This window comes from Aegilops tauschii, chromosome 5, assembly GCF_002575655.3.
Source record: "Aegilops tauschii subsp. strangulata cultivar AL8/78 chromosome 5, Aet v6.0, whole genome shotgun sequence".
NCBI lineage: Eukaryota > Viridiplantae > Streptophyta > Magnoliopsida > Poales > Poaceae > Aegilops > Aegilops tauschii.
Window position 1 is genome coordinate 57,188,688 of NC_053039.3, and position 20,960 is coordinate 57,209,647.

The window sequence follows — 20,960 nt, forward strand, 5'->3', positions numbered from 1 at the left end:
AGACTCAACGTCGACTAGTTTGGCTTGGTAATCCTACAGGCAGTCGGGCTCTGATGCCAACGCTGTCAGGACCCCAATTCCAAGTCACCGATCTAGCATGTAACACCTCATATCACTTTGCGGCCTCACGCACGGTATTCCCACGGGTGTTGCCTTACCAGGCCCGGGACCGTTTGCGCCTTTTGGCTCACATATATGATAGTGTCGCTAGCATCCATATGACAGAGAACCCGGGCCGACATGACTAGTCGTGAACCCAAAGTGGCACTAACGTACGAGGACAGGCATACATGAAACAACATCGAACATGTCGGTCATCAGCGTGTGAATCCGGGCTGTAGCAACTAGGCTAATAGGACTCCGGGAACCCGGGCTGTAGCTGGCTAGCAGGACTCTGGAAGTCACCGCGTGACATTTCCCCGAAGGGACAGAGACAGGAACGAAGTGAATCACATGCCGGCCAGTCTAAGTGTTCCGGAGCAGTAGTAACTGGGCTACCAGGACTCCGATTAACCGGGCTGTAGCAGACTACCATGGCTCAGTGGAAGCACCAGACTACATTTCCCCATAAGAGAGGCTACCAAGGATAAACAACTAGGTTGTCGGATCCCACACATACCAAGCATTTCAATCATACACACAATATGCTCGATATGTGTAAATACAACATGGCATCACAACAAAACTCTACGACTCAAACTATTATTCATAAGGCTCCGAAGATTCAGATATTACAAACATGGGTCTCATGACCCAGCATTCAAGTCATACAAGCAATAGCACAAGCGGAAGCTTAACTTGTCTGAGTACAGGCAACTACAAAAGGAATGTACCCAACAAGACTTACATCAGAACTAGCTACATATGCATCAATAGCAACAAAGGGGTGGTGGAGCTTAACTGCAGCAAGCCAGCTTTGACTCGGTGGCTATCCTGAACTACGACTGCAAGTAACTCTTTTGAGGTGGCGCACATGAGTCCACATATTCACCATATCAATACACCACTATGGATCCGCTCCCGTCTCCCTACGAGAACGCCATCCATAGCACTCACGCTTATCTTGCGAGTTTTAGAGTATCCACTTTCACCTGTCTATGAACTGTACAGGCAACCAAGAAGTCCTTTACCGCGGACACAGCTATTCGAATAGATGATGTTAACCCTGCAGGGGTGTAGTTCTTCACACATGTTTCCACCACTTAGCATTTGCACACGACATGTGCTCGGTAGACTTCAAGCGAAAGCCGACGTGGGTGTAGACCACGACCAGACTAACCACACAAGTCTCTAGTCCAGGCTTATCGCCTATTCAAGTTCCATCTGAAGGGAGTCCGGCCGAGGTTTCCACTTACGACCCCGAACGATGTGTGCAGGGTTCCTGAGACACCAAACGGGTGACTCGGTACACCGTGCCACGTGCCTACCGCATCACAGCCCACCCCTCGGGTCAGCGCTGCGCACGGCCTCTAGCATACTACAAACACCAGAAACTACTCGCAACTCCTGGACAGAGGACAAGGGTGGTTAATAAGTCGAGCGGGGTCATATTTCAGGGCCCAACGTGTGGATGTAGCTGTTCATGGATCACAAACACAGAACTCAGTTCCTGAGGGCGGCTTCAATGAGACAACCCACCATGTACTCCTACATGGCCTCTCACCGATACCTTTACCAAATCGTGTTCACACTCTTAGGTCTCAACAGTAGGACATGTTCACACATTCCAATTCATCCCCGATGAATCAGACCTGACTCAACTCTAAGCAGTAGCAGGCATGACAACAATCATGAATGAGTAGGCACATCAGGGCTCAAACAACTCCTACTCATGCTACTGGGTTTCATCTATTTACTGTGGCAATGACAGGTCATGGAGAGGAAAAGGGGTTCAACTACCGCAGCATCTAACAGTTGAATCGTTGTTGTCCTAATGCAGTAAAAAAGAGCATGAGTGAGAGAGTGGGATTGTATCGGAATGAACAAGGGGGTTATGCTTGCCTGGCACTTCTGAAGATAGTATAGTTCTTCATCGGTGTCATCGAACTCATCGTCGGAACCACGTCTACTGAGAGGGGACAACACCGGCAAAAAGAGAAGCAGCACAATCAATGCAATGCGACAGTATGATGCATGATCATGACATGGCAATATGAAGTTCATTGAGCTAATGCAACTAGCAACACAATTAAATGAAGTTGGTTTGAACCCAAGGTTCAAATTCAAACTCCACATGTGGTTATTTAAATGCTATTCATTTGATTGCCCTAAACAGCATTCATAAGTTGTTCTAACATGCATGAAAATGCCATAAACAGATTCCTTGGATTATTCTGATCATTTTTCATATATAATTTATTTCATTTGGAGTTATAGATTATTTTCTATGAATTTTTGAAGTTTATACTATTTCTGGAATTTTCTGAATTTGTTTTATTCCAGAAATTCCTTTACTACATCAACATGACGTCTTTGTGACGTCAGTAGGTCAACGGTTCGTACCAAGTCAAACCTGACGTGTGGGTCCCATTGTTCAGTGTCTCAGCTAATTAACTGGGTTAATTAGCATTAGGTTAAACCCAATTATAGTGTCAGTAAGGCCGGGGCCCACATGTCAGTGAGTCAGTGGCTTAACTAATCTTCAATTAGCAATTAAACCAATTAGCAGGGCCATGGCCCCACCCATCGACCCAGGGAGTCAAACCCCTGGTTAAGAGGGTCAACACGCCGACGGCTTGACGCCGGCGATGGCAGACGCGGCGGAGAGGCTCGGGTTTCGCCGTCCGGCGACAGTTTGAGTCGCGGTTTGGCTCTACAGGCTGCTGGAAGTGCGCCGCATCCAACGGAGCAGGTGCTTGGGCAAGAGGGGGCCGGAAATGGTGACTGCAACAACGGCAGGCGGCGGCCGGAGTTTGGGTGATGACGGGTTCGTCGCTACGGTGAGCAAAACGATCGGTTCTCGACACCTACTATACCTACGCATGCCCACAAGCCCTTTGGACACGCTGGCACGACCAAATGGTCGCCGGAGCAACTCCGGCAACGAGCCCGAGCGGCGGCGGGATTTGGCCATGGTAGGAATCGTAGCTAGAGGGCGAGGGGAGCAGCTGGGTTAGGGGGGAGAGAGAGGAGCTCACGGCGGTTGCTACGATGTCCTCGGCGAGCTCGGGGAGGGGCTGGTGACGGCAGGAGGTCGGAGGCGATCTCGGCGACCGAACGGCGAAGGCGAGGTCGGGGAGGTCACGTCGGGGCGTGCGAGCACTCGGGGCTTGGCTAGCTCGACGAAGAGGACGACGGCGACGCCCATAGAACGATGTGTGCAGGGTTCCCGAGACACCAAACGGGCGACTCGGTACACCGTGCCACGTGCCTACCGCGTCACAGCCCACCCCTTGGGTCAGTGCTGCGCACGGCCTCCAGCATACTACAAACACCAGAAACTACTTGCAACTCCTGGACAGAGGACAAGGGGGTTAATAAGTCGAGCGGGGTCATATTTCAGGGCCCACCATGTGGATGTAGTTGTTCATGGATCACAAACACAGAACTCAGTTCCTGAGGGCGGCTTCAATGAGACAACCCACCATGTACTCCTACATGGCCTCTCACCGATACCTTTACCAAATCATGTTCACACTCTTAGGTCTCAACAGTAGGACATGTTCACACATTCCAATTCATCCCCGATGAATCAGACCTGACTCAACTCTAAGCAGTAGCAGGCATGACAACAAGCATGAATGAGTAGGCACATCAGGGCTCAAACAACTCCTACTCATGCTAGTGGGTTTCATCTATTTACTGTGGCAATGACAGGTCATGCAGAGGAAAAGGGGTTCAACTACCGCAGCATGTAACAATTGAATCGTTGTTGTCCTAATGCAGTAAAAAAGAGCAGGAGCAAGAGAGTGGGATTGTATCGGAATGAACAAGGGGGTTATGCTTGCCTGGCACTTCTGAAGATAGTATAGTTCTTCATCGGTGTCATCGAACTCATCGTCGGAACCACGTCTACTGAGAGTGGACAACACCGACAAACAGAGAAGGAGCACAATCAATGCAATGCGACAGTATGATGCATGATCATGACATAGCAATATGAAGTTCATTGAGCTAATGCAACTAGCAACACAATTAAATGAAGTTGGTTTGAACCCAAGTGTAATGACCCCAATCTGATAAGACTCGATGTCTCTGTGCTCACTGTGCTAGTCCCTAGATCGACTCGCTAGCACACACAGTACATATGAATATCAAATAACAAGTGTATCATTTACTATAACGTATGATCCAGAATTCATAAAGTATTACAAACTGAGTAGCACATAGCTAACTTTATTCAATAACAACAGCGGAAAAAATAGCATAATAGACGAGGAATCCCATCAATGCCCACTGGCGAAAATGCTGAGTGAAGACTCGCGACCCTACTGTGTCTCACTGGTCATCTGAAAATCCTGCAACATGATTCGTTGCAGCCACAAGGGTCAATACATTGAATGTATTGGCAAATCACACATAATGATATAGCAAACCTACATCCACAAGCAAGGTATGACAAATAAAACACTCAAGTTTGGTTTCCCGTAAAACTACTTTCACCTACCTCCACGACACAGGCAAGGTGCAAACAACATAGATGATAAAGATCTTCAAGATGTCTCAAGTGCGCTCAGTCCTGGCGCATTCTCTAGGGACAATAGAGCGCTCAGCCAGTGACGCATTCACGTGAGAAAAAGCCCCGACAACTCAAGTGCGCTCAGTCATGGTGCATTCTCTAGGGACAATAGAGCGCTCAACCAGTGACGCATTCACGTGAGAAAAAGTCCCGAGCCTACAGCTATAAGCGCTCACCACTTCCATGCATCACTCGACACATGCCCACGTCTACCATAGCAAGTTGATCACACCAACACATAATACAATCAATACCAAAACATGACAACACGGCCAGGCCAAACATATATCATAGCATAAAAACCACACTTGCATAGCAGAATATAGGATAAGCAAAATCAAAGTGCAAACTTGCCTTGAACGGTGTTGAAGTATTATAACGCTCAATTCTGATCCGCTTCACACTCTGGACAATCTATATGATAACGGAGGCACCGATAAATAAACCATACTCACATAACCCAAAATAAAACCAACATCAAAGAATTCAAATAAACACTTAATTAACAGAACATAGCAGTAGGTAAATATTATCTACATGTTAGTAGGATCAGAATGCAAAAAGAATCAACTAAATTGGATCGACGGTTTAAAAGAACGGCCTCCGAAAGTTTGAATTCAAATTTAAACAAATTCAAATTTGAACTGTTCAAAAATGGGAAATCTTGGTTCTACAATATTCTCCTGGTCACTATGAGTACACAGGAAAAAGAATCCGTGAAATTGGACATACGGATCTCAAGATATACCTAAATGAACATTTGATATGGAATCTGCCAAAATAAATTGTGTCAAAATAGATTTCTTCGAAGAACTGCTGCGGCTGTGGATGTGCCACGTGGCAAGGTGTGAGTGGCCGTACGGTGTTTGCTGCAATGGCCTATGTAACGGACAGCCGCTACTTAGTGTATACCGGTTCACAGGAAAAAAAAACACTTAATCTGGCGATTGAAACAAGATCGGACGGAGCGGGAGATGTGCTCACCGAAAAGAGCAGAATACGCCTGCCGGAGTTGGAGAAGAACGGCGCGGGGCGCCTCGGTGGAGATGCGGGCGACGGATACAGAGGTCAGATGGCCTCGGGGAGGTGCTCGTCGGACGCGGAGTGACACGAAGGCCTCGGATGGGTCCTGCTCGGCGTCGAGGACGATTTCTGGTGGCGATGAAGTGCGGCTGGAGTCGCGGCCAGACTAGGTAAGCTTCTGGTCGAGGTTGCACCGCTCGTTTCCGTGCTCCCCTGCGAGAAATAAGAGTTCATGGAGGTATAGAGAATCAGGTTGAAGTTAACAGGACCAAGATGAGGGGCTGGGAACCTTCAGAGGCGATAGAATCAACCGGCGAGATGCTCCTGCAGCGGCGAACTCCGGCGAGATCGGATCCGGGCGAAACGGGCACGGGAAGACAAAATTTTGCCAAAAGTCGGAAGAGAAGAAGATGGGTAATATATATAGAGTGGATTCCGTGGCCTAGGGGCAAAGACTTGGCAGAATCGGCGAGGATTTGGATCGGCAAGAAGAACTCATGAACGAACAGGAGTTCGTCTTGAGGAAATAGACGACCTGGCGGGCCCCAAGTGTCAGCGGCACAGGAGGAAAATAAAAGTTGCGGGGTGAGTTGAGGCCTGCAGAAATGAGCCGCCGGCCTGCTAGCAGCTGCTGCTGTGCTGCTGCTTAGCGCGCGCGCGGGCGAGGAAAAAGAGGTTGGGCTCCATAGTGCCCGATTTCTATTCCAAACAACTCTTGCTACAGGAAGTAAAATATAGCTCAATAAATTCCTAATAAAAAATACCAGAACACATAGTAAAACATTATTACTACTATATAAAACAGTGAACTTTTTTTTACAACACAAATGAATTTGGAAAAATATTTTATGCAAAACAAGAACATAAAGAGCATTATAGTAACAACTATAAAATAATTTTGAATTTCTACAAAGCCAAAATAATTTATGTAGACTCCAGAATATATTCTTAGCATTTTCCAACTATAATTAATAGGGGAGAAGTCATATTATCTCCACTCCAAAATTTTGCCTTGAGTTGAAAAACACTTTCAATATTCAGATAATTGAAATATGCACAGAAATCATGATGAAAAGGAATGATCCAATTAACATTCGAAATTTAGAAAATTTGGGATGTTACAAATCTACCACCCTTAAAATGAATCTCGTCCTCGAGATTCAAAGAGGCTAGAAAGAAAATGTTAGGTTCGACATTCTTCTTGAATTTCCATCGATCATCCGAGAGTGTGGAGTACTACCACCCTTAGAATAAGAGTCACCGGTCTTCAAAAATCTTACTCCTTCGAAGAAATCCTTGAGACATATGTCTTACACTCCTTTGAAATTCTGAGTCCCATATTAAAAGAGCGGTTTTCCATATACAGAAACTTCATGGCTCACAGGTCTTGCGCCGATACTAAACAAATATCGATACTCTCATGGTGGTCATCAAGAATGGTTCCTGCAGAAAAGAATATTGGTTTATTCTCACCGTACAACCTACTATTGGCAACGGGTGCCTCTTACAAGGGTCAAATGTCTTACCATTCTAAGGTTCAGGCTTAACAACATCGTCACTCTACTATATGTAAGTCACTCTAGATTACCATCCCATATAACAAAAGCGAATAATAAGAGTAAGTCGGCATGGTGATCAGTCCATTCCGCACCCAAATCATTACCTTGTATATGGTTTAGAAAATCTCGCATTCTAACACTCGGGCATCCTCACAAGCATTGCAGAAACTTCTTTTGTTCACGAACTGGATTCGGATAATTCAATTGGTTCTGCATGCCAAACAAAACAATCTATCGTTCCTTTGAACTCTTAGGGTTGCGTCAACTACCATAAAACATCTACTAATTATAGCTTCCTCTATGGTTCTTCTTTCAGCAAGATTGTGCTTGCTTCTTATCAGATCCTGGCGCATGTGGTCAAACTTGAACTCATCACTGGGTTGCAGCATGTATTAGGATATAGACAAAATAAAGACCTAAGGGGTAAACACTACCCATATGCTCATGCTAGCAACAAAACTCCAACAACAACAAAAAAGAAGAAACACTAAACTCACACAATTCACACAAGTCACCAACTATTCTAAAATAATCACATCAAAAGAGCACATATGATCAATCAAAGCACCCAATTGCATAATACAAACAATCCATGGAATATGACAACACGGAAAACAATGACCAACCAAACATATAACATATCACACAACACAAGCAAAATCTACAGGTAAGGTCATATCCACAAAAGATATGATCTCATCATACTACCGTAAATAGTTTATCGAACACAACTTAGGAATGGTGGTCTGCCAACTAAACTCCTTAAATAACACTTATATAATTTCAGGGGTCATCTATATTTGAAAAGTAAAGATATGAGTACAAGAGTATGAACTAACAAGTAGACAACAAGTTGTAAAGTAAGTTTTTCACTCCTATGGCTTATCTAATCAGTTTTCTAGGGTCACGACTGTGACGCCCCCGATTTGACCGTACACTAATCATGCACGCAAATGTGTATGATCAAGATCAGGGACTCACGGGAAGATATCACAACACAACTCTAAAACATAAATAAGTCATACAAGCATCATAATACAAGCCAGGGGCCTCGAGGGCTCGAATACAAGTGCTCGATCACAGACGAGTCAACGGAAGCAACAATATCTGAGTACAGACATAAGTTAAACAAGTTTGCCTTAAGAAGGCTAGCACAAACTGGGATACAGATCGAACGAGGCGCAGGCCTCCTGCCTGGGATCCTCCTAACTACTCCTGGTCGTCGTCAGCGGCCTGCACGTAGTAGTAGGCACCTCCAGTGTCGACGGTGTCGTCGTCGACGATGGCGTCTGGCTCCTGGACCCCAACATCTGATTACGACAACCAGATAGAAAGGAAAGGGGGAAAAGAGGGAGAGAAGCAACCGTGAGTACTCATCCAAAGTACTCGCAAGCAAGGAGCTATACTACATATGCATGGGTATATGTGTAAAGGGGCATATCAGTGGACTGAACTGCAGAATGCCAGAATAAAAGGGGGATAGCTAGTCCTGTCGAAGACTACGCTTCTGGCCATCTCCATCTTGCAGCATGTAGAAGAGAGTAGATTGAAGTCCTCCAAGTAGCATCGCATAGCATAATCCTACCCGGCGATCCCCTCCTCGTCGCCCTGTTAGAGAGCGATCACCGGGTTGTATCTGGCACTTGGAAGGGTGTATTTTATTCAGTATCCAGTTCTAGTTGTCATAAGGTCAAGGTACAACTCCGGGTCGTCCTTTTACCGAGGGACACGGCTATTCGAATAGATAAACTTCCCTGCAGGGGTGCACCACATAACCCAACACGCTCGATCCCATTTGGCCGGACACACTTTTCTGGGTCATGCCCGGCCTCGTAAGATCAACACGTCGCAGCCCCAACAGAGAGGTCAGCACGCCGGTCTAAACCTATGCGCGCAGGGGTCTGGGCCCATCACCCTATGCACACCTGCACGTTGCGTACGCGGCCGGAAGCAGACCTAGCCCCCTTAATACAAGCGCGAGCTTACGGTCCAATGCGGCGCGTGCCACTCAGTTGCTGACGTCAAAAGAGCTTCGGCTGATACCACGACGTCGGGATACCCATAACTACTCCCACGTAGATGGTTAGTGCGTATAGACCAAATGGTCAGACTCAGATCAAATACCAAGATCTCGTTAAGCGTGTTAAGTAACCGCGAACGCCGACCAGGGCCAGGCCCACCTCTCACCTAGGCGGTCTCAACCTGCCCTGTCGCTCCGCCACAAAGATCCACTCGCGGGTACTCCTACGAGCCGACCCGACTTTAGTCATCACATGTGTCATGTATATAGTATATAAGTATATACCCGTGATCACCGCCCAGGTGATCACGGCCCGACAGTATAGCACAGCAGACGGACAAGAATGTAGGGCCACTGATGGAAAACTAGCATCCTATACTAAGCATGTAGGATTGCAGGTAAAGGTAACAACAGTAGTAGCAAGGATAGGCTATGCATCAGGATAGGATATCGGAAAGCAGTAACATGCTACACTACTCTAATGCAAGCAGTATAGAGAAGAATAGGCGATATCTGGTGATCAAGGGGGGGGCTTGCCTGGTTGCTCTGGCAAGTAGGAGGGGTCATCAACTCCGTAGTCGAACTGGGCAGCAACAGTGTCGGTCTCGTAGTCTACCCGAGAGAAGAGAGGGAAGAAACAGTAAATACAATGCAAACATAAACATGACGATGCGTGACATGACACTGAGCAGTGCTAGGTGTGTCCTAACGCGACAGTAGGTGGCACCGGCGAAGGGGGGGGACATCCGGGAAGTATTCCCGATGTTTCGCGTTTTCGGACAGACGGACCGGAGGGGGAAAGTTGCTAGTTCGATAGGTTAGGGAGGTGTGGTGGACGAATGGACCGCGTATTCGGATTCGTCTCGTCGTTCTGAGCAACTTTCATGTAGAAAACATTTTCATCCGAGTTACGGTTTAAAAGATATGAATTTTCAAAGATTATTTGAATTTCTGGAATTATTTGAATTAAGCATAAATGAATTATGACGTCAGCATGAGGTAATGCTGACGTCAGCAGGTCAACAGGTCGGCTGACCAGTCAAACCAGACAGGTCGGTCCAGTGGGACCCACATGTCATTGACAGGGCACTAACAGAGTTTTATAATTAACTTAAACAAGGTTATTAGCAGGTAGGCCCCACCTGTCAGTGCCTATTTAGATTAATTAATTAGTTTTATTTATAAAAACATTTTTTTGTTAATTATGCGGCGGGGCCCGCATGTCAGTGGCTGGGGCCTGCCCAGTCAGCAGTTGACTAGGGTCAACCCAGTCAACTGGGCCACCAGGACCCACTGGCAGCGACCCAGGGGGTGGCCCCAGGTGTGCCAGCTCAGCGCGGCCGGCGGCTCAACGCCGGCGACGCCAAACGCGGCGGCGCGGCTCGGATCTCGCCAGTTTTCGCCTACGGGGCTCGGGGAGGAGCGGGGCTAGTCTCATTCGAACGAGCTCGCAGCGCCGCATCGAGTGGTGGCCGTAGCTTCGCCGGACTTGGCCGGAATCGGCGCCGGCGAGCGGCGGAGGTGGCGGCGTGCACGGGTGCTCGACGAAAACGGAGCTACGGCGTGCTATCGAGCAAACGGAGGGGCTGGGGAGTATCTACGCGCTGTGGGGAGTGCAACGGGCTTGAGCCCGTGACCAAAAGGTCACCGGAGCCTTGCCGGCGGCGAGCTCTGCGGCGACGCGTTCAGACGCAAGCAGAGCGGCGGCTACGGGAGCTCAAGAGGCCAGGAGAGCGAGGGGAGAGGATGAGGGGCTCACCGCGCGGCACAGGAAAGGCCCGTGGGAGGCTTAGTAGCAGCAGCAGTCGCCGGAGTCGAAGAAGACGGCGGCGACCCGAGGAAGAAGGCGACGGCGTTGGGGGTGATGTAGGGGGTCCCGGCTCGAGCAGGTGGTCGGGGAGGACGGGCTCGACGCGGCGGAGCTCGTGGACACGTCGAGGTCGCGAGGAAAGCACGGTGGTCGCGTGAACGACGGAGAACGGCGGCGACCGCGTCGGTCTCCTCTCCAGAACGAAGGAGAGGGTGAGGGGAGAGGTGGATCTGGGGGAGGGGAGGCGCAGAGGCGAGCGAGAGGGGCAAGTGGGAGGGATGGGCGGAGGCCGAGGCGTCGGGGCGGCCTTATCCTCCCCCGTCGCCGGCGAGGGGGTGCGGCGGGGACCTGCCCCTGTTCCGACCCCGGTCGGGGGAACAGGGAAGGGGAGGGCACGGTCGAGCGAGGTGGGCCAGGCCGGCTGGGCCTGGGGTCGGCCCAGTTGGGCCAGTGTCCAGTGGGGGAAGGGAGGGTTCCTTTTTCTTTTTGTTCTGTTTTCTCTTTTGTATTTTCTTTTCTTTTTTATTTATTTTCTTTTCTGTTTTACATCATTTTAAAATAGTTAGGCATTTTCTAAAAATATGTTTTCTCCACAATAATTATCAGTGCAATATCTGGCACCCACCGAACATTTTTGTTTAAATTTTTGAAAACTTTTATTATTGACATTAATTTGAATTTAAATTTTGAAATGGTTTCGAATCATCGCGAGGTTAACAACAGTAACCGTGGTGATGTGGCATCATTAGCGTGGGATTACTGTAGCATGATTATCCGGGCGTTACAACGACCTACAGTCAACACATTGCTCTGATACCATCTGTAATGACCCGAATCTGATAAGACTTGATGTCTCTGTGCTCACTGTGCTAGTCCTTGGATCGACTCGCTAGCACACACAGTACATATGAATATCAAATAACAAGTGTATCATTTACTATGACGTATGGTCCAGAATTCATAAAGTATTACAAACTGAGTAGCACATAGCTAACTTTATTCAATAACAACAGCGGAAAAATAGCATAATAGACGATGAATCCCATCAATGCCCACTAGCGAAAATGCTGAGTGAAGACTCGCGACCCTACTGTGTCTCACTGGTCATCTGAAAATCCTGCAATATGATAAGTTGCAGCCACAAGGGTCAATACATTGAATGTATTGACAAATCACACATAATGATATAGCAAACCTACACACAAGCAAGGTATGACAAATAAAACACTCAAGTTTGGTTTCCCGTAAAACTACCTTCACCTACCTCCACGACACAGGCAAGGTGCAAACAACATAGATGATAAAGATCTTCAAGATGTCTCAAGTCCACTCAGTCCTGGCGCATTCTCTAGGGACAATAGAGCGCTCAGCCAGTGACGCATTCACGTGAGAAAAAGCCCCGACAACTCAAGTACGCTCAGTCATGGCGCATTCTCTCGGGACAATAGAGCGCTCAGCCAGTGACGCATTCACGTGAGAAAAAGTCCCGAGCCTACAGCTATAAGCGCTCACCACTTCCATGCATCACTCGACACATGCCCACGTCTACCATAGCAAGTTGATCACACTAACACATAATATAATCAATACCAAAACATGACAACACGGCCAGGCCAAACATATATCATAGCATAAAAACCACACTTGCATAGCAGAATATAGGATAAGCAAAATCAAAGTGCAAACTTGCCTTGAACGGTGTTGAAGTATTCTAACGCTCAATTCTGATCCGCTTCACACTCCGGACAATCTATACGATAACGGAGGAACCGATAAATAAACCATACTCACATAACCCAAAATAAAACCAACATCAAAGAATTCAAATAAAAACTTAATTAACAGAACATAGCAGTAGGTAAATATTATCTACATGCTAGTAGGATCAGAATGCAAAAAGAATCAACTAAATTGGATCAACGGTTTAAAAGATATGGCCTCCGAAAGTTTGAATTCAAATTTAACCAAATTCAAATTTGAACTGTTCAAAAAAGGGAAATTTTGGTTCTACAATATTCTCCTGGTCACTATGAGTACACAGGAAAAAGAATCGGTGAAATTGGACATACGGATCTCAAGATATACCTAAATGAACATTTGATATGGAACCTGCCAAAATAAATTGTGTCAAAATAGATTTCTTCGAAGAACTGCTGTGGCTGTGGATGTGCCACGTGGCAAGGTGTGAGCGCCATACGGTGTTTGCTGCAATGGCCTATGTAACGGACAGCCGCTACTTAGTGTATACCGGTTCACAGGAAAAAAACACTTAATCTGGGCGGTTGAAACAAGATCGGACGGAGCGGGAGATGTGCTCACCGAAAAGAGCAGAATAGGCCTGCCGGAGTTGGAGAAGAACGGCGCGGGGCGCCTCGGTGGAGATGCGGGCGACGGATACAGAGGTCAGATGGCCACGGGGAGGTGCGCGTCGGACGCGGAGTGACAAGAAGGCCTCGGATGGGTCCTGCTAAGCGTCGAGGACGATTTCTGGTGGCGATGAAGTGCGGCTGGAGTCGCGGCCAGACTAGGTAAGCTTCTGGTCGAGGTTGCACCGCTCGTTTCCGTGCTCCCCTGCGAGAAATAAGAGTTCATGGAGGTATAGGGGGTCAGGTTGAAGTTAACAGGACCAAGATGAGGGGCTGGGAACCTTCAGAGGCGATAGAATCAACCGGCGAGATGCTCCTGCAGCGGCGAACTCCGGCGAGATCGGATCCGGGCGAAACGGGCACGGGAAGACAAAATTTTGCCAAAAGTCGGAAGAGAAGAAGATGGGGAATATATATAGAGTGGATTCCGTGGCCTAGGGGCAAAGACTTGGTTAAAAGCACGGAAGGTATTTGCACCATCACCGTCCTCAAATAGAGTGTTTTCTACGGTCGCTCCATGAATAGCGTGGCCTAGGGGCAAAGACTTGGCAGAATCGGCGAGGATTTGGATCGGCAAGAAGAACTCATGAACAAACAGGAGTTCGTCTTGAGGAAATAGACGACCTGGCGGGCCCCAAGTGTCAGCGGCACAGGAGGAAAAAAAAGTTGCTGCTTAGCGCGCGCGCGGGCGAGGAAAAAGAGGTTGCTCCATAGTGCCCGATTTCTATTCCAAACAACTCTTGCTACAGGAAGTAAAATATAGCTCAATAAATTCCTAATAAAAAAATACCAGAACACATAGTAAAACATTATTACTACTATATAAAGCAGTGAACTTTTTTTTACAACACAAATGAATTTGGAAAAATATTTTATGCAAAACAAGAACATAAAGAGCATGATAATAACAACTATAAAATAATTTTGAATTTCTACAAAGCAAAAATAATTTATGTAGACTCCAGAATATATTCTTAGCATTTTCCAACTATAATTAATAGGGGAGAATTCATATTATCTCCACTCCAAAATTTTGCCTTGAGTTGAAAAACACTTTGAATATTCAGAAAATTCAAATATGCACAGAAATCATGATGAAAAGGAATGATCCAATTAACATTCGAAATTTAGAAAATTTGGGATGTTACACCAAGGTTCAAATTCAAACTCCACATGTGGTTATTTAAATGCTATTCATTTGATTGTCCTAAACAGCATTCATAAGTTGTTCTAGCATGCATGTAAATGCCATAAACAGATTCCTTGGATTTTTCTGATCATTTTTCATATATAATTTATTTTATTTGGAGTTATAGATTATTTTCTATGAATTTTTGAAATTTATACTATTTCTGGAAGTTTCTGAATTTGTTTTATTCCAGAAATTCCTTTACTGCGTCAGCATGACGTCTGAGTGACGTCAGCGGGTCAACTGACCGTACCAGGTGAAACCTGACATGTGGGTCCCATTGTTCAGTGTCTCAGCTTATTAACTGGGTTAATTAGCATTAGTTAAACCCAATTATACTGTCAGTAAAGCCGGGGCCCGCATGTCAGTGAGTAAGTGGCTTAACTAATCTTCAATTAGCAATTAAACCTAATTAGCAGGGCCATGGCCCCACCTGTTATCGACCCAGGGAGTCAAACCCCTGGTCAAGAGGGTCAACACGCCGGCGGCTTCACGCCGGCGATGACAGACGCGGCGGAGAGGCTCGGGTTTCACTGTCCGGCGATAGTTTGACTCGCGGTTTGGCTCTACATACTGCTGGAAGTGCGCCACATCCAACGGAGCAGGTGGCTGGGCAAGAGGGGGCCGGAAACGGCGGCTGCAACAACGGCAGGCGGCGGCCGGAGTTCGGGTGACGACGGGTTTGTCGCTACGGTGTGCAAAACGACCGGTTCTCGACTCCTACTATACCTACGCATGCCCAGAAGCCCTTTGGACACGCTGGCATGACCAAATAGTCGCCGGAGCAACTCCGGCAACGAGCCCGAGCGGCGGCGGGATTTGGCCACGGTAGGAATCGCAGCTAGAGGGCGAGAGGAGCAGCGGGGTTAGGGAGGAAGAGAGAGGAGCTCACGGCGGTTGCTACGGTGGCTTCGGCGAGCTCGGGGAGGGGCTGGTGACGGCTGTCGGATTACGGGTTCCGGCAAAACCCTTGAGGTTCGAACTCTGCGGTGCGCAGGAAGATCTCTCCCCTAACTCTAGCTCGCTCGCACTCGATGCATGACTAACTACGCAAGGTCGCAAAACACAGAGACACAATATTTATACTGGTTCGGGCCACCGTTGTGGTGTAATACCCTACTCCAGTGTGTGGTGGTGGATTGCCTCTTGGGCTGTGGATGAATAGTACAAGGGAAGAACAACCTCAGGAGGAGAGGTGTTCTTGTGCTCGTCGAGCTGTAGATCTAGGTGAGATACCTCTAGATGAGTTGCCTCTCTACGGTGGTGGCTAGTCCTATTTATAGTGGCCCTGGTCCTCTTCCCAAATATTGAGCGGGAAGGGATGCCACAACGGCCAAATTTGAAGGGAGACAAGTAGTACAAGCTATCCTGACTAAAGGTGGTCTTCGCCTGCCAAAGGCTCTGGTGGTGACGCCGTCTTGGGCTCCATGGTGACCTCCGTCCTGCCGTCCTGCTGGTCTTGGTCTCGTTGCACCGATATGGAAACCTTTGCTTGATGCCTCGTGACTCCTCGCCTGCGCTTGCCTCTTTAGCACCAAAGAGGAAACTGGTACACTGCGCCCGCTGGCGCCCGCCTGGCCTTGGTCGTCATGGCTCACGTCATGTGAACCTCGCGAGGTGCCCCTCGCCTTGATATCTCCGCTCCTCGTGAGCCATCCCGATGTACTTGCTCCTGAGGAGGTCTTGAGTCGTCCGCCTCGCGAGGCTTGGCTCCCTCGCGAGGGTGGGCTGTTCCAGGCCGCTGGAGGAGCCGCACCCTGGGCCGCAGGCAGGCAAGTCTGGGGACCCCCGTTCCCAGAACGCTGACAGTAGCCCCCGGGCCCAAGGCGCGCTCGGGCTTGGCTTCACGGCGAACCCAAGGGTCAAGTGCGGAGCACCACGGGCCCCAATAGCTTGCGGCCTCGGTCGACGTGTGGCGACTTGACTAGACGTGGGCGTCTCCGCTTCCCCACGCTGCCTTGGTAACGGCCCGATTGAACAAGTCCCTGCAGCATGCACAGAAAGATCATCATTACCTATGATCGTGGGCGTCGCCGGTTGGTCTCCCTCCGCTATAAATGGGTAGGGGGCGGAGGCCCCGCTGCACACCCATTCTTGCCCCATTCGCTTCTTCTTCCTTGCTTCATCGTCGTCTGCACTCCCATGGCGCCCGCTAAGAGGTTTTCGGCAGCTGAGAAGGGGAAAGCCCGCAAGGAAGGGCCCGGATCTCCGCCGCCCAAGAGGGGGCGTGGTCGCCCCCGCAAGCACGTAGCGACCCCCGCCGCAGCTCCTCGCGGTCGCAGCGGCGCTCCTTTGCGTGGTGGGGGTCGTCTGAGTCGTGGTAGTCCCGTTGAGTGGGGAAGGCGCGCCATGGTTGCACGACCCCCGTGGCCGTGCTTCCACTCGGCGGAGGCGCAGCCGGAGTTCATCATGTGGGCAGAGAACCCGACCGGCCCCAGGCTCCAGCTTCCGCGCTTCTTCGCCCGCGAGCTGCCCACCACAGCCCCTGACGGCTTCTGGCTGCAGGCAGACGATTGTTGCAGCCGGGCCTCGTGGGTCGCGGTGACGATCTCTTCCTCAGGCAACCTCGTCCTCGCTCGCGGGTGGCAGACCTTTGCCCGCGCTCGAGGTCTGAACAGGCCGTGCACCCTCCATTACAAGTACGACGGCGCCACGACCCTCTTCGTGCGGGTGTTCGGGGGTGAAGGCCGTTGCGCTGGGTGCTGCCCCGAGGACAACGACGGCGAGGAGGTGCTCGGCCTTGGCGACGGTCGCGACGAGGATGAAGGCGAGCCTTCGCTCGGCGGCGACTGCAGCCCTTCCGGTGTCCGCGGCTCCTTCTCCAGTAGCAGCTCCAGCAGCGGCGGCTGGGACCAGCCGCCTTGACGTCGCGCCCGCCTCGAGGACGGTGGCGGGTCCTCTCGTCACCGCACCCCGGTGAAACGCGAGGGGGGCTCCACTTGAGTCCTGAGGAATGCAAGCCGCTGGCCCTCATGAGCGACCGCGGCGCAAGGGCTGCTTTTGACTACCTGCTTTTCTTCTTCCTTGCATTATTAGGAACAAGTATGGGGCCCTGCGAGGGCGTGTAATGAACCGTGGTTCCCGAGCTGCTATGCTATGTTTACCGTTCCTGTATCGCGTTGCCGCGTTGGCGCTCTATGTAGGCGTGCAGGAATAACTTAGCTTGGTGTGCTCGAAGTTGTTTCTGCCTCACGACGCCCGCTCTTTCCGGTATCTGGCGCCGCCCCTTGACCCGGGGGGTGCCCGAAGCTGCAAAATTTCTTTAGAAACTCCAACCCTCCTGAATGCCGGGCGGCCGAATGCTTTGCATCGCGGTACCCAAGCGGCACGGATTAGGAGAGCGTGCCGGTCTGTGGGCTTGGTCGAGGGTGCCTCGCGAGAAACAGGAAAACCGCTCGTGAGGGGAGAAAACCGCTCATGAGGGGACCCTGCCAGCCCCCTCACGAGGCACGCGAGGGAGAGCACGGGTGGAAACACAGAGACGAGTGCAGAACGCAAGCAGAAAGGCGGTGGGGTCAAGCCAGCAAGAAACACCAGAAAGCAGCTTTTCACTAGAAAGGTGCAACCAACTTCGAAAAGCAAATGGAGAAGCCGCGTCCCACACCTAATCTAGTCTTCAAGTCTTCTCACCAGCGCAGAGCTAAGTGCTGCCACTCGGTGTGGGAGGGAGCCCCCGAGGCCCAAGGGCGGCACTCCGGAGAATCCGGGGCGTGTATAGCCCCACTCGTTATTACATGAGAGTGTCACGGGCGGCGATTCTTCACAGGCACCGGGCCTTGCTTCATGGGTAGAACTTCCTGAGGTGTTGGATATTCCAGGCGTTCTGGATGGGGACCCCGTCCAGCGTCTCCAGGCGCACGGCGCCAGGCCTGGAGACGTGGAAAATCCGAAACGGGCCCTCCCACATGGGAGAGAGCTTATGCAACCCCTCCCTGGAGAGCACCCGCCTCAGGATGAGATCGCCAACCTCGAGCGTCCTGGAGCGGACGCTGCGGCAGTGATACCGCCGCAGCGCCTGCTGGTACCTTGCCGCCCTGAGCGAAGCCTGGCGGCGGCGTTCCTCCCCCAGCACGAGGTCCATCCCCCGCGTGGTGTCCTGGTGCGCCTCATCAAACGCGAGGACCCGTGCGGAGCGATGCTTGACCTCGTGTGGGAGAACCGCTTCTGCTCCATAGACGAGGAAGAATGGGGTCTCACCCGTCGGCTTGGTGGCGGTGGTGCGGATGGACCATAGAACGGACTGGAGCTCGTCGTGCCAGCCCCGACCGCAAGCCTCGAGTTTCTTCTTGAAGGTCCTGGTCTTGAGGCCTCTCAGGACCTTCGCGTTGGCGCGCTCGGCTTGTCCATTGCTCCTGGGATGCGCCACTGAAGCATAGCAGATCTGTGTTCCAAGGTTAGCACAATATGTCTTGAAGAGATTGCTAGTGAATTGCGAGCCGTTGTCGGTGATGATGCGATTGGGGACCCCGAATCGGCTCACAAGGCCCTTGATGAACTTGACAGTGGACCCTGCTGGGATGGTGCGGACAGCTTCCACCTCCGCCCACTTGGTGAACTTGTCGATGGCGACGTAGAGGTAGAGGTAGCCCCCAGGCGCTCGGGGAAACAGGCCTAGGATATCGAGCCCCCAGACCGCAAATGGCCACGTGAGTGGGATAGTTTGGAGGCCTTGGGCTGGTTGGTGGATCTGCTTGGCGTGGAACTGACAGGCCTTGTAGGACTTCACCAGCTCTCACTACTAGGGAAAACCTTATACACAGAATCTTAGCAGCAGTGCGGCACAAAAAGAGGCGCTACTGCTAATTAGCAGTAGCGTTGTTATCAAAACCGCGTTGCTGATGTAAACTTAGCAGTAGCGCGTGTTTCTAAAGCACGCTGCTACAAAAGTCCACCGACAGTACCCACCAACCTAAGTTTACCAGCAGCGTGGTGTCACGATGCGCTCTGCTGCTAATGCAATAGTAGTAGCGCGCTTTTTAGTCAAGTCACTGCTGCTAATTTTGAAATTGGCCAGCCGGTTGGCCCCGTTTAACAATAGCGCGTGTGAGCACTACAAAAAAAAAGACACATCCGTGACATTTTGGGCTGAACGAATTTTTTTTCTGTCATACATATGACACTTCTATGACGATAATTGTGAGAAAACCCGGTATCATCATAGATGTGGTGGCTCCTACTTCTATGAAAAAAATCATGACAGAAAATGGGCTTTTCGTCCTAGGCGGGCCGGAGACGCAGCTGCATGACATTCTATGGGCCGTCTGATAACCCACAAGTATAGGGGATCAATTGTAGCCTCTTTTGATAAGTAAGAGTGTCGAACCCAACGAGGAGCTAAAGGTAGAACAAATATTCCCTCAAGTTCTATCGACCACCGATACAACTCTACGCATGCTTGACGTTCGCTTTACCTAGAACAAGTATGAAACTAGAAGTACTTTGTAGGTGTTTTTGGATAGGTTTGCAAGATAGTAAAGAACAGGGAAATAAAAGCTAGGGGCTGTTTAGATGAGGACACAACTAAATTAGTTTTAGTAGAGAGCTTTTTGTTACGAGAAAGTTATTTGTCCCTAGGCAATCGATAACTAGACCGGTAATCATTATTGCAATTTTATTTGAGGGAGAGGCATAAGCTAACATACTTTCTCTACTTGGATCATATGCACTTATGATTGGAACTCTAGCAAGAATCCGCAACTACTAAAGATCATTAAGGTAAAACCCAACCATAGCATTAAAGTATCAAGTCCCCTTTATCCCATACGCAAACAACCTACTTACTCGGGTTTGTGTTTCAGTCACTCACGCAACCCACTATAAGCAAATCATAAACATATTGCAAACCCTACAACGGGGATCCCTCACGCTTGCGCGACACGGAGAGCACCATAGGACAACACCAATAATAAAACATGCAACTCAAACCAATCTTGATCATCAAATAGCCCATAGGACAAAACAGATCTACTCAAACATCATAAGATAGCCATACATCATTGGGAAATAATATATAGCGTTGAGCACCATGTTTAAGTAGAGATTACAGCGGGTAAGAGAGAGTTTACACCGCTGCATAGAGGGGGGAAGAGTTGGTGATGATGGCGGTGAAGTTGTTGGTGAAGATTGCGGTGATGATGATGGCCACAACGGCGTTCCGGCGCCACCGGAAGAGAAGGCGAGAGGGGGCCCCTTCGTCTTCTTCTTCCTTGACCTCCTCCCTAGATGGGAGATGGGTTTCCCCTCTGGTCCTTGGCCTCCATGGCGTGGGAGGGGCGAGAGCCCCTCCGAGATTGGATCTATCTCTCTGTCTCTCTC

General features: G+C 49.7%; 2 long non-coding RNA genes across 2 annotated transcripts; both read right to left on the minus strand.

The window, feature by feature from the left end:
* Positions 1–5,028: 5,028 nt before the first annotated feature.
* Positions 5,029–6,225, minus strand: LOC120963847 (uncharacterized). Its single transcript, XR_005755553.3, has 3 exons — positions 5,991–6,225; positions 5,663–5,914; positions 5,029–5,092 (listed from the first exon to the last, which is right to left on the minus strand). It is a non-coding gene; the product is annotated as an uncharacterized lncRNA (long non-coding RNA).
* Positions 6,226–11,588: 5,363 nt separating this feature from the next.
* On the minus strand, positions 11,589–13,902 carry LOC109775088 (uncharacterized). The gene is made up of 3 exons (XR_002235750.3): positions 13,738–13,902; positions 13,410–13,661; positions 11,589–12,840 (listed from the first exon to the last, which is right to left on the minus strand). It is a non-coding gene; the product is annotated as an uncharacterized lncRNA (long non-coding RNA).
* Between the last annotated feature and the right edge of the window lie 7,058 nt (positions 13,903–20,960).